At 43.5% G+C, this 13,004-nt stretch overlaps 1 protein-coding gene across 16 annotated transcripts in view; it reads right to left on the bottom strand.

Annotated features, from left to right (window-relative positions):
- The window catches only part of KIAA1217 (KIAA1217 ortholog), a 521,587-nt gene that overhangs the window by 177,101 nt on the left and 331,482 nt on the right, over positions 1–13,004 (bottom strand). The window contains exon 1 of one of the 16 annotated variants that reach the window (XM_070472064.1): positions 3,974–3,991. The exons of the other annotated variants lie outside the window; for them this stretch is intronic. The gene's annotated coding sequence lies outside the window, so the exon portion shown is untranslated. Of the gene's footprint in view, positions 1–3,973; positions 3,992–13,004 lie in introns of those variants that run through there. 16 annotated transcript variants of the gene reach the window in all.

The following is a 13,004-nucleotide window of genomic DNA, read 5'->3' as shown; positions in this document are numbered from 1 at the left end:
AGAGGTCTGGCTCTGCCTGGAGAAGAGGACAAAGCAGGCTGACCCCCAGACAAGGTGCAGCTGCTCCCACTTCCGGGATTTCTGTCAACCGGCCGACTGCCCACCTCGTGTCCTACCTGGAACATAGCAGACTCGCTTCTAAAATAATACCTTGAATCAGCTGCTCTCTGACTTCCCTTCAAAGCCAGAAAGAGGTAAATCCTATTTAAAGGCTATAAGGCCTGGCTCACCATTATCTCTTTTGAGCGTTCTTCCATCAGCAAGTTCCAAATCTGGATCTCATTAGCTCAGCCCCCCACCCACCCCTTTCAGAAGCACGTTCCTGCAATTATTATTTAGTGGTGTGTTTCCTCTTGAAGGAGTTGATGTTAAAAAAAAGGCCGGATGAAGAATAGTGCTGTTTTCCTGTTGACCCTGTCTGTTATGTTGATGGATGTCCCTTTTCTGAAAGCATGAGCAAACAACGCTTCTTTTAGAATTTAAAACAAGGAAAACAACTTTGTCTCATGAAATAGTAGTATTTGTCTTATAAGGAGTATATCACATTTATAGAAAATATCATGTATGTCATAAAAGTCGAAGCTACATTTAAGGTTCAAGCTAATCAGTTAGCTACATTCGTAAATTTGTCTCCTCCTCTTAGGAGGTTTTGCCTTTTGATTTTTAGTTTATCCACCTGAAGGTAGGTGTCTCCTTATGGCAAGCTGCCTTAAATCAATCAGGGTTTTTTTTTCTCTCTCTCTCTCTTCTTTACTTTTGACAATAGACGGTGCGCATTATAAACAGTAGTTTCCGAGGCTCTGGCTCCTACCATTCTCCTTGGAAGAGGCTTGGGGCAAGGCGGCAGGTGCCATTGTAATTCAGAGAGCCTGGAATGCACTTAAAAGGCTCCGGGATAAAAGGTGTCCGCCTGAGGACCGCTGTTATTACAGTGATGAAAGGCACCTGCTTGCAGGCTTTCAAATTCAAGTAACATACGAGTAGAACACACAGTATGCTAAACATACACCTTAGAAGGCATCCTCATAAAAGCCATTAGTAAGCTCATCCCCACAGCCCAGACTTCGGTCTGGAGAGGACGTGGGGTCCAGGCCCCGGGTGATGCCCTTGGAGCTTAACTGCCTTGTGAAACTGAAGAAGCTTCCCTGCCAGCAGCCTGTCCTGGGAGGTCTGAAGATGTCCATCCCCACAGTGAAGAGCGCCTGGGGAGCGGGATCAGAGGGGATACTTGGTGCCCGAGGTCACCAAGCTTTGGGGCTTGTGGCCAGACCCTCTCCAGGCATCCTGGGGGTAGAGGCTGCTGTTATTTTCAAGCTCTCGTTTCTAAACACACACAGCCCATCACCACCACCTACTGCCCTCCAGTTTCCCTGGAATGATTTTCAAATGAAAACACACCTTGTGGAAATTCTGAAGAGGAGCTTTTCACGCCAAAGATTCTTTTTTTATTTTCTTTTTCAAATTTTTGGCCACATGTCATAGCATGTGGGATCTTAGTTCCCTAACCAAGGATCAAACCGGTGTCCCTAGCATTGGAAGAGCTGAGTCCTAACCACTGGACCGCCAGGGAAGTCCCAGGCCAAAGATTCTATTTCCCTCTAGTTCTGCTACAGGAAAGAATACCAGGGTTTGGAGAGGGAAGGAAAACAAAATTTAGAATGAGAGGACTTTCCTCTTGTTATCTGGCTGTTCTTGCAGAATGAGACTCCAATCCTGCCGTGCAGTGGCAGAGCGACCCCACAGGGAAGTTCTGTGAACCTTAGTTCTCACTTTTATAAAAGAAACAGTATCAGCTTGATGTAATTATGGTGAAGAGTCATTGAAAAAGATTCACAGGAATCTGTCAACTATAAATGATGGAAAACGTTTAGCTGCCCTTATACAGTACGATTCTCTTCAGGATGGTTTGAGATGGCTTGCCTCCCTACTGTACCAGGAGATTCCATGGTTTGTGGGTCCTATGTGAGGAGAGGATACAGCCCACCTCTTACTGCGATCACCTTGCCTAAAGTCGGTAAATGATTACCAACTTCAAAATAGAGATTCTGACATCCTTGGAGGCTCTGAGAGTCGCTCCTTTATCAAAGAGAAAGAAGAACATCTTCAATTTCCAACCTTAAATCTCATGCACTCCTCCTTCAAAAAAACCCTACTGTCATTGTAACTTGTGTTTTTAAAAAAAAGCTCTTGGGACTTCCCTGAGGGACCAGTGGTTAAGTGATGCAGGTGGTGCAGGTTTGATCCCTAGTCAGGAAACTAAGGTCCCACATGCCATGAGGTGCGGCCAAATTTTTTTTTTAAGCTCTTGAAAAAATTCTCACATATCCCATTATTTGCTGCTGCATCAAAAAACAAAACTCAGCATTGATCATTTATTTCAGGCTCTAAGGAAAAAAGAATAGTGAGGGGGACTCCAAACTAGAAAAGCCCACATCACCATGTCAGGTCTCCACCCTGTAAGCTAATGGCAGCCTGTGAAACTACAGGGAAGAGCTTCTATGTTCGCTTCCTTTTCTGGGTTTCTGTTTGGTGCACAGTATGTGTGCAAGGAAACCATAAAGATGTCTCTATTTTGCATGAATTACAGAAAGGCATGAGAACGGTTAAAAACACGTGGAAAAAATTAATGGTAAACACTCCCTCGGAATTGAGATGGGAGGGTAGGACCACAGGTCTCTGCAGCATGCGCTGCCCAACTTTTCTTTCTGTGTCTATCTGTTTGGGCAGGAACTTTCTAATTTGAGCTCCTGACCTTGGAAAAGGTCAAAGAGAGTGATTATTAAGAAAAGGAAGGGGAAGAGGTCACTGACACCTGACCGAATGGACAGGAGGTCACACAGACACAAAAGCCAGACTGCTGGATGCTTCTTCCTAAGCACGGGTGTGTTTGGGGCCTCACGGTAAATACCAAACAGTTCTTATCTAGGAGATAATAAAGAAACAGGCCACGTCTGGGACCAAAGGATGTGAGTGACCATGTGCCAATGGACTGGTTGGCACAGGTATGCAACTTCCCAGGTTTCCAAGTGCTGGAAATTCTCCTACTTCCTTCCAGCTGTAACATTCTAAACTGATGTATTAGGAAACAGGGGGCCCTAAGGATCATGGGGAAATAAATAATATATTGACACTGACTCTGGAGTCCCTACTCTGTAACTTACTAGCTGTGTGGCCTTGGGCAAGTTACTTAACATCTCTGTGCCTCAGCTTCCTCATTTATAAAATGGGACCCATAGGACACCTACTCCTGGGGTTGGTGTGGGAGGTTTAAGGCTTGTAAAGTATTCAGAACACTGCTTGGTGCTAGAGACATGCCTGCCCCTATTTTAACTGCAGTTTTGTGGGGTGTTTTTTTTAAGTTATTTTATTTATTGGCTGCACCACACAGCATGTAGGATCTTAGTTCCCCATCAGGGATTGAACTTGCACCCGTCGCATTGGAAGCGCAGAATCTTAGCCACTGGGCCACCAGGGAGGTCTCCATTTTTACTATTAAGCTGTATGTCAGTGACATGGTCTGGATCCCACACTGGATGTTTTGGAGTCATGTGAAGGAAGACTCCCCGGAGCTCTGAAGGTTGTTAGAAGGCAAGGTTTCTGTTTTCTGCCATGAGGAAGCTGATGCGGCCAGAGCCTCACTTTTCAGAAGGGCTGAACACATCTCTGAACTGCTGTTGCATTCCTGCTGACCCTACACCTCCAGCTGTGGGCAAGTACATGAAATACTTTGAAGCAAGCATGCTATTAGTGTTAATTTTTAATATTCACTCTCACAATTAAAACAAAAACGCACAAGTTTGGGAATGCTGCAAGCGTTTGGCTCCAAAAGGGTGAAACCAGGGCAGGAAAAGGGACAGGCTGACACAGATTAGAACTAAACACACAGCCGAGTGAAAAGGCAACGGGGCGAGGTGCGACGAGAAGAAAAGGTAAAGTACTAACTCGCTGAGATGATTCAATTTTCATCAAGTACCTTTGAATGTCAAGTTCTGCCTGAAGAGAGACCAGCATGCACTGCAAAGCCTGTGTATCAGGAGAAAAAAAGAGAGAGAGAGAGAGAAATAGAAAAGAAAAAGAGTGAAAACAGGAACAGAGAAAGAAGACTTTACCCAAAGGAGTCATCTATTTGTTCACAATGAAAATGCAGCACAGGGAAGCCCTCTCCCCCAGAGGAAAGGCAGGAAGGTGGCAGTTCCATCCTTAGGACTCAGAGAGATGCAGGGAAGCCAGCCCTGATTGGCAATGAGTTTCCCCCTAACTATCTCACCATGGGCCCTTCTAAACTCCCCTGGGTCAGGGGAGAATACGTCACCCTGGCTTGCTGTCCTTGAAGGTGTCTCAAGGCTGCAGGGGAGTAACCAGAGTCGGAATGAAATTCCTTCCTCGGTTAGAATGCAGTCTGCTGGTGAGCCCCAACCTGCCACCTGATTGGCACTGGTCACTGGCCACCTGGCTACTTGACGAGAGAGTCCAGGACTCTGTGCCTATGCTCTGCCACACGGGATGACCAGGACTTTTTCATGAGAAGATCCAAGGTGATCTTCTACTTACAGGAACAGAAGATCAGAATTATTGTTCAGGGAACAAACTCTGACATCTGAACCTGATTGACCTTGGAAGATGTCTTCAATTGACTAGGCTCACTGTACTGGTGTTTAAATATTTCAATTCTTGTTGATCCACTAATTTTTGGACTACTTAATTTTTTAAAAAACCATGGTGGAAAAATGTTGGTTTTTTTTTTAAAAAACAGAAACTTCATCATCTTCATGCAAGAAGAATAACTCACTCTTGCATCCAAAATTGGCCAATAAGAATGTAAAGCAAAGTCTTAAAGAGATGTCTATACAGCCATGTTCATGGTGACATTATTCACAGTAGCCAGGAGGTGGAAGCAACCCAAATGTCCACCAGCAGATGACTGGATAAACAAAATGTGGTCTATACATACTGAAAGACATTCAGCCTCATAAAGGAATCCTGTCACATGCTACAACACTGATTAACTTTAGAACTTAATACAAAGTGAAATAAGCCTGCCACGAAAAGACAAAAACCGTATGAGTTCACTTATTTAAGGTACATGGTCAATTCAGATGGATAGAAAGTAGTATGGTGGTCTCCAGGGGCTGGGGAAGGGGGTCCCCACATGTTTTTAATGCATGTGGATTTTCTTCCCCTATTTTTGTTTTTTAAGATTTTTTTTTATGTGGACCATTTTGCAAAGTTTTTATTGAATTTGTTACAATATTGCTTCTGTTTTTATGTCTTAGTTTTTTAGCCACTAGGCATATGGGATCTTAGCTTCCCAACTGAGGATCGAACCTGCACTGCCTGCATTGGAAGGTGAAGTCTTAATCACTGGCCCACCAAGGAAGTCCCATGCAGAGCTTCAATTTAATAAAGTGAAGAGTTCTGGAGACTGGCTGTATGACAACATGAATGTACTTAATGTTACTGAACTGTACACTTAAAAATGGCTGAGGTGCTAAGTTTTAAGTCATGTATATTTTTCCATAAATCTAAAGAAAAGAAAAAAAAAGGAAAAAAATTAATCAATGAGATTTCACGGCTTGGCAGCTCACTTCATAACTTACTGCACACACATAGAGATATATCTATATGGATAATCAGCATACACAGAGCCTCTAAATGCCGTCATAATTGAATTATACAATATCTATGATTCATATCACCACCACAGATTTAGATATAGATATGTACATGGACGGAGGAGCGCGGTAGGCTACAGTCCATGGGGTCGCAAAGAGTCGGACAAGACTGAGAGACTTCACATGTACTATGTGTATACTTCTTTTATCTCTGAATTTTTTTGTATTATTTAGAGCCTAGTCTCACACATAGCAGACACAAATCTCCGCAAGAAAAAGAACACTTGAATTCAGAGGGCTATTACCAAATGTACAAAAGGCAGGTTTCTAGACAAGAACTGTACTAAAATATTCTACCCAGATTGCACTCAGGGGTTAAAAAAAAAAGGAAAAGACCTCAAAGGAACTTTTAAATGAAAAGGGGAGTGACCCCATTAGAAGAACTGTTAGTCGACCTCCTAAAGCCCTTTTTGAGGTAAATATATTCTTGGTTGAAAGGGGAAGGTTGCTGTAGGGGGTCTGATCCATCAACTATGAAAGAAAGACCCTAATGCAGACCACAAGTAATAACACCCTGTAGGTACATGATAAATAAAAGAGTAAGATGCAAATAGGATGACAGTTGCTATGAAGAGACAAGAAGGACAAGGGTACAGAAAGTCACAGAGTTTCCATCTCAAGGAGATGTGGAATAAAAGGCCGAAGGCAGAGGACCTGGGAGGACATCGCCCGGCACAGAGACCATAGAGAACGGGAGGGTGAAGGAGACCTGTGCCCCGATGACAAGGCTGCCAGGAGGCGAGGGGCAGAGACCCCAAGCTCTCTCTGCCGGGAGACACAGCAACAAGCTTAGAGAACCTGGGCAAGAGGGGACAAAGGAAGTCACCAAAGCAGCCACTGTGGGTGAGAACCACCTGAAACTGAAGGCAGAAGGCCCAGAGAAACACCTAAATGGTTACAAGGTTCCACACTTAAAGCAAAACCAACTCTGGCTGCATCTTTCTTGCCTTTGTTGACTGAGGTCAGGGAAACGTAGAAGGTGGAAGAAGCAGAGCAGGAAGGATCCAGGGGTCCTGAGGAGGCAGGAGCTCATCTCAGCAATGGAGAACCTCCCTGGGGGTCCAATGGTTAAGATTCCATGCTCCCAATTCAGGGGGTGTGGGTTCGCTCCCTGGTCAGGGAACTAAGATCCCATATGCCGAGTGGCACATACCCCCCACCAAAAAAAAAAAAAAAATCAAAAAAGAAAATGCAATAGCTTCCACACAGAAAGGGCTTGAGAACTTGAAGCCACAGAACTGCAAGTCTCTACAATGACATAAATTTTCTCAGGATTACAAAATGAAACTCACAGGAAACTTTTCACTTTTCGCCAGGCTCCATCTGCGTGGAAAATGTTTTGAGCCCGACAGTAAGAAAGCAGAGAAAGAGAAGTGCATTTTATGAGGCCACTCACATACTCCTGTCAAATCAAGTGTGTAGAACTCAGAAGTCTCATTTATGGATTTTGACTATAAACTAGAAAATTGTTCCTTAAAAAAAAAATAAGTAAATAAAAGGACTAGGTGGGAAAGGAGTTGAATGTCTGTGAGTCTCTTCAGACAATGACAATGATGATCAAGTACTTTAACAATATAACGAGCTTACATCAAGACTAAGGGAAATGTAACTGGAAAAAAGAATGACAGGTCACCACCACAGGGAAACAGCCGGAGCAGCAAAAATAATAACGCTGTACAAATTAAACAGAAAGTAATTACCTGAAAGACTCCTAATAAATCTAATGGCTATCCGAGGACGTAAATGGCAGAGAAACTACAGATGTCACTGTTATATGGAATGGTACTTGGGATGTCTTTGAAAGACCAAACGGGGCTGGAAGGAAAAGAGGATCAACAGTTTTCATGCAGCAGACAGAACCAAAGATGAACAACATACAGTATTTATGGGACTTCGCTGGTGGTCCAGTGGTCAAGAATCTGCCTCGCAAGGCAACCAAACAATAAATGTCAAATGTCTTAAACTTTTGCACACTGCTTTGGTTTAGCCATTCTATTTTGAGCAATTAATTATAAGGAAATCTATAATAACCCACAAGAGAGCCCCACATGGTGCTGTGTTTGTATATTGTGAGGTGAGCACATGATGGAACCAATCAAATCAAGCATTCAATAAAGATGATGAGTAGCTGACTCTGTAACAACACAGAATAAAGTTCACACATATAATCATGCTAGAAAACTGGCAAATGTGGTTTTCTTCTGAATTTATATGCTGAGAAAAAAATGGATATAAAACAAAATGCTAATCCACGTGTGCTGTTGTTTCTTCGCTAAGTCATGACTGACTCTTTTGCAACCCCACGGACTGTAGCCCACCAGGCTCCTCTGTCCATGGGATTTTCCAGTCAGGAATACTGGAGTGGGTTGCCATTTCCTTCTCCAGGGGATGTTCCCAGCCCAGAGATCTAACCCACATCTCCAGCATTGCAGGCGGATTCTTTCCCGCTGAGCCACCAGGGAAGCCCCATGTGGGTTATGAGAGCATAAATGATTCTTTTATTCTTTATCTGTTCTTTCTAACAGTTCTAGAATTTACAAGTATATTACTTTTGCAATTAAAAAATAAGAAGTTATTTTTAAAAGTCACCTGGGATCTAGCATCAACTTATTTGTGCTTTTTCTGATTTCTTCCTACCTCCAAAAAAACTTAGCATTGAGTATGACTTATGAGTAAAACAAAAGGAGGAAAAATACTGTATTCATTAGAAAGTCTTAAAAATGGGAAGAGCGATAAGATTATATTTAAAGGCATTGCTTTTATCGCTTGTAATCTTGCCATTTTGCTTTCTCATGTGATTGGTATCAGTTGCACCACAAGGGGGCGCCTTGAACTTAGCAAGTACAGGAATGCAGTGGCCAGCATGATGGAAGGAAGCAGCTGACATGGGAAACTCAGGGAGCAAGACACACTCCACAAGGATTGCTTTGCGACGTCTTCACCCTCCTCAGTATATCCTCACGGGGTCCCTTGTATGAACACAAACTCACTTCGGCCAGTCTTTGACATAAAAACCACAGTGGGCTGACTGCTTGTGTCATGACTATCAGTGATGGAAGGGAAAGAGAGTTGATTTAAAATTAGAAGCCACTGTGACACAAAACGAAAGAAACCAACAAAAGCAGGCGTTGGGAAAACAGTCTTAGAAATAATTCTGTCCTAGAGACACAGAGTAACCTAGAGATGAATGCAGTTTCAGGTTATGCAGGGTGGGGGGAAGAAAAGGTTACTCAGTTGAAAAGTGTTCGTCACTCAGTCTCCTCTCTCCATGAGCGCTTCCGGGCAAGAATGCGGGCGTGGGTTGCCATTCTCTTCTCCAGGAGATCTTCCTGACCTGACTGAACTCAGCACTGAGCTCTCCTGCACTGTAGGCAGATTTTTTACCGTCTGAGCCACCAGGGAAGCGCCACCAGTTGAGAAACCCAACTGTAATACAATGCCTTTTTAAAGTGCTGAAAATAATAAAGATGGAATAAAATTAGGTGGACCTGTGAGGCTCTGTAAGTCATGCTAAGATTTATAACTGATACAACAACGCAGTAGACCTTTGAACAATTTGGGATCATAATAGGCTCCCCCATCCCCCCTGGTAGTTGAAAATCCATGTATAACTTCTGACTCTCCAGAACTTAACTACTAATACAGCCTACTGTTGACAGGAAGCCTTACTGATAACATAAACAGTTGATTAACACATATTTTATATGCTACATGTATATGCTACCTATATTTTATGCATTCAGTGACATATCTTAATTTTTTTGGTATTTCTAGGTTATGAGGTTCATCTGCAAGTTTTTTCAAACCACTGCAAATCTCAAAAAAGTTTTCCAATGTATTTATTAAAAAAAAAATCCACATAAAAGTGGACCCATGAAGTTCAAACCCATGCTGCTCAAGGGTCGACCGTAATCTTAAAATATAGCATGAAGTCTGAGGATTCTGAAGGACAAACACACAAATTAAAAAGGCTGCAACATGTAATAAAAAGAGTTCAGGGTAGAAATCATAAGAATTTCTGATTAAACTTCTGATTAAATAAAAACCTTAAGAAATCTTGAGAATTTCTAATTAACTAAAAACCCTCAGTAATTCTGTAGTGAATTTAGGACAATGATTGGTAATATGACTTTTGGCAGGAAAACTGGGCTTGAGCCTCAGTTTCAACACTTAATATCTCTGAAGACCTTGGGATGCTATCTTGGGCTGTGTACCTTGGAAATGCCACCTTCCCTGGTCATGTGTAGCTTCATTATCCATAAGATAGTAGAAATAGTAATAATAAGACTTAAATTAAATTACAGTTTGTTGTATGAAATAAGGTAACTTATGAAAAATGCTAACCCCAGTGCCTAGCATAAATAAGGCAGCACCTGGTTTAATAAGAGCCTGAGTGGGACTTCCCTGGCCGTCCAGCGGTTAAGACTTCACCTTCTAATGCAGGGAGTGTGGGTTCGATCCCTGATCAGGAAGGGAAGATCCCACATGTCTCAAAGCCAAAAAAACAAGACATAAAACAGAAGCAATATTGCAACAAATTCCTAAAGACTTTAGAAACAGTCCACATCAAAAAAATCTTAAAAAAAAAAAGTCTGATAAATAATAGGATTACTACCACTCCTGTGCAGTATGTGGCTAAGAGAAGTATCTGAACACCTCTGTGAAATGGGGGAAGGAGCCTGATTTTAAAAAAACAAATAAACAGTACATGTATGCATACAACGGAGTGCTGGTCTTCAAAGCAGTGGGTTTGCAGGGTCACACAATTACTTCTCTGACCTTACTACCATCTGCAAAAAAAACAGATTGTGAAGGAAGCCAGCACACCTGCTGCCTGTAGGGCCCCCAATTCAGCCAGTTCTTCCTGGAGCTGCACCACCAAGGTTCATGGTGGGCAGCCACGGGTGCCACAGCGACTCCAAAATATTCTAAGACTAACCCTGGTCATTCATCTTCAGTTTAGTGTTTTCAATCTCATCCTTTCTACCACCTAGAACAGGAGACCTATGAGATGCAATAGGTTGATGAGAGATTTGATACAGTCAATTCTCATGGAAATGAAAGGTGCACTGGGCATGCCTTTGTAAGAGTGACTGGTGTCTAGTGATCAGACCTCCAAGTCCCTTCCCTGATCCTCCACGTTCCCACATAACAGAGGGGGAAACAGTGACTTGGAAATACACCTGCCACGTGACATACAGTGTTAGGGAAGAGTTAACCCAGGTCATCTCCACTAGGGTGACAGGGGTCTCCCCACCAGGTACAGCCTACGGCCATCCCAATGACCAGCTCCTTCAAGACTGCTGACCTTTCCTTCACGGCATTTAATACCACTGGAAACACTTGAGACTTAACATACTTAGTTGCTTCTTCTCTGTCTCCTTGGCCCCCTACACACACACACACACACACACACACACACACACATATGACCACCAAGAAGTCAGGGTACCTCCAGGTCTTAGATTTCCCTTCTAGGATGAATGGATGGAAGAAGGCTGGAGGAGGTGGTGGTCTCCGGGAGCCTGGACTTCCTGCAGCCTGCTTGACTTGAGGGCTCTTCCCTGGACCGTCAACCACCTCACTGGGTCTGAGGAGTTCAGACACACGTCTCAGGGGCTGTTCTTACACCCAGCAGGCTAGCGAGCTCAGCCACACTTAACACCAGCCTCTCCAGCCCACCACGGGTCCTTGCTCCATCGAGAGCATTCCAATCCATCACCCCCGCTCCCCTATGCTTTTGTGCTCCTTGGCTGCTCTCTCTCACACCTTCTTGAAAGGAGGAAAATCTCCATCAGATATGGAATTTCTGTTTGGCAGGGTTTCCCTTCCATTTTCACCAATACCCTCCTCCCCTGGAACATGAAACTCAATCAAAAATTCTCAAGAAAAAAAGGCCTTCCAAACCGGAGGTTTCCATTTCTCCCTCATTATACAAAGGCTTTGCAATACATCCCATGCTCGCTTTAATATGGGCCTGTCCGGCAAGCTGCTACAGAGGAATTCGGCTTCATGGTGGGATGGAAGTGCCAGTTAACACTGGCCTTGGCTGTGATCTGACTAGACCTTGCCCTGGGAGCAGGCTTCTCATGCTCAAGACCTTAAGAATTTGGGGGTGGGGGGGGCGGGGGGTATAAATCAGAAGCTTATGATGAACACATACACACACTACTGTATATAAAATATATAACTGGGGCTCTCCTGGTGGTCCCGTGGCCAGAACTCCAGGCTCCCGACACAACGGCCAGGTGTTCAATCCCTGGTCAGGGAACTAGATCTCATGTGTCAGAGCTAAGACCCAATGCAACCAAATAAAATAATTTTTTTAAAAGATTTTTTAAAAAAGGACATAAAAAGATAGATAATCAACAAGGATCTACTACTGTATAGCTTAATATTCTGTTGTGACCCCATGGGCTGTAGCCCACCAGACTCCTCTGTCCATGGGATTGTCCCAGCAAGAATACTGGAATGGATTGCCATGCCCTCCTCCAGGGGATCTTCCCAACCCAGGGATTGAACTCAGATCTCCTGCACTGCAGGCAGGTTTTTTACCATCTTTTAAGGGAAGCCTCCTAATATTCTGTAAGAATGTAAATGAGAAAAGAATCTAAGAAAGAATGAATATATGTATATATATAACAATCACTTTGGTGTATATTTGAGACTCACACAACACTGTAAATCAACTATACTCCAACTGAAATAATCTTAAAGAAATTTTTTTTTTAAGAATTTTCATAGGGAGGAGAGGTGGAAGAACTGAATTTTAATAGGGAGGGGAGGCGGGGTGAAAAAACGGGGTCCTCTATTAAGCTGAGAGTGCAATTCCGATTCTCCTTTTTCTCCCACAGGAAAGGGTCTCCAGAGTCTGGGACCTCTTAGATCCCCAAATGTACCTCAGAAACACACTGATTCACACACCCCCGGCGCTGGCGCCTAGACCCACTGCTGGACGCGTCTGAATATCTTGTCTTTGTTGACCTACAATGAGGAGAGGCTGGCCTTTTCACACCCATCTACTCTGGAAGCTTCCAGGACGACTGGCAGGGGTATTTCAGGGGGAGGTAGTGTCCTGTGTACATTGTGTGTGTGTTGGGAAGTAAGACTGAGTGGTCCAGAAAACACTGGACTGACAGTAGGAGATGCCCATGTAACCTAACACAGGCATCAGCCTGGGCCTCAGTTGCCTTCAGTATAAAACAAAGAGTTTGAGATTTCTCTGATAGTCAAGTAGTTAAGACTTCACCTTCCGACGCATGGGGTATGGGGTTCGATCCCTGGTGGAGAAGCTATGATCCCATATGCCTCACATTCAAAAAACCAAAACAT

Source organism: Odocoileus virginianus, chromosome 9 (assembly GCF_023699985.2).
Source record: "Odocoileus virginianus isolate 20LAN1187 ecotype Illinois chromosome 9, Ovbor_1.2, whole genome shotgun sequence".
Lineage (NCBI taxonomy): Eukaryota > Metazoa > Chordata > Mammalia > Artiodactyla > Cervidae > Odocoileus > Odocoileus virginianus.
This window is presented reverse-complemented; position numbering and strand designations above follow the sequence as displayed.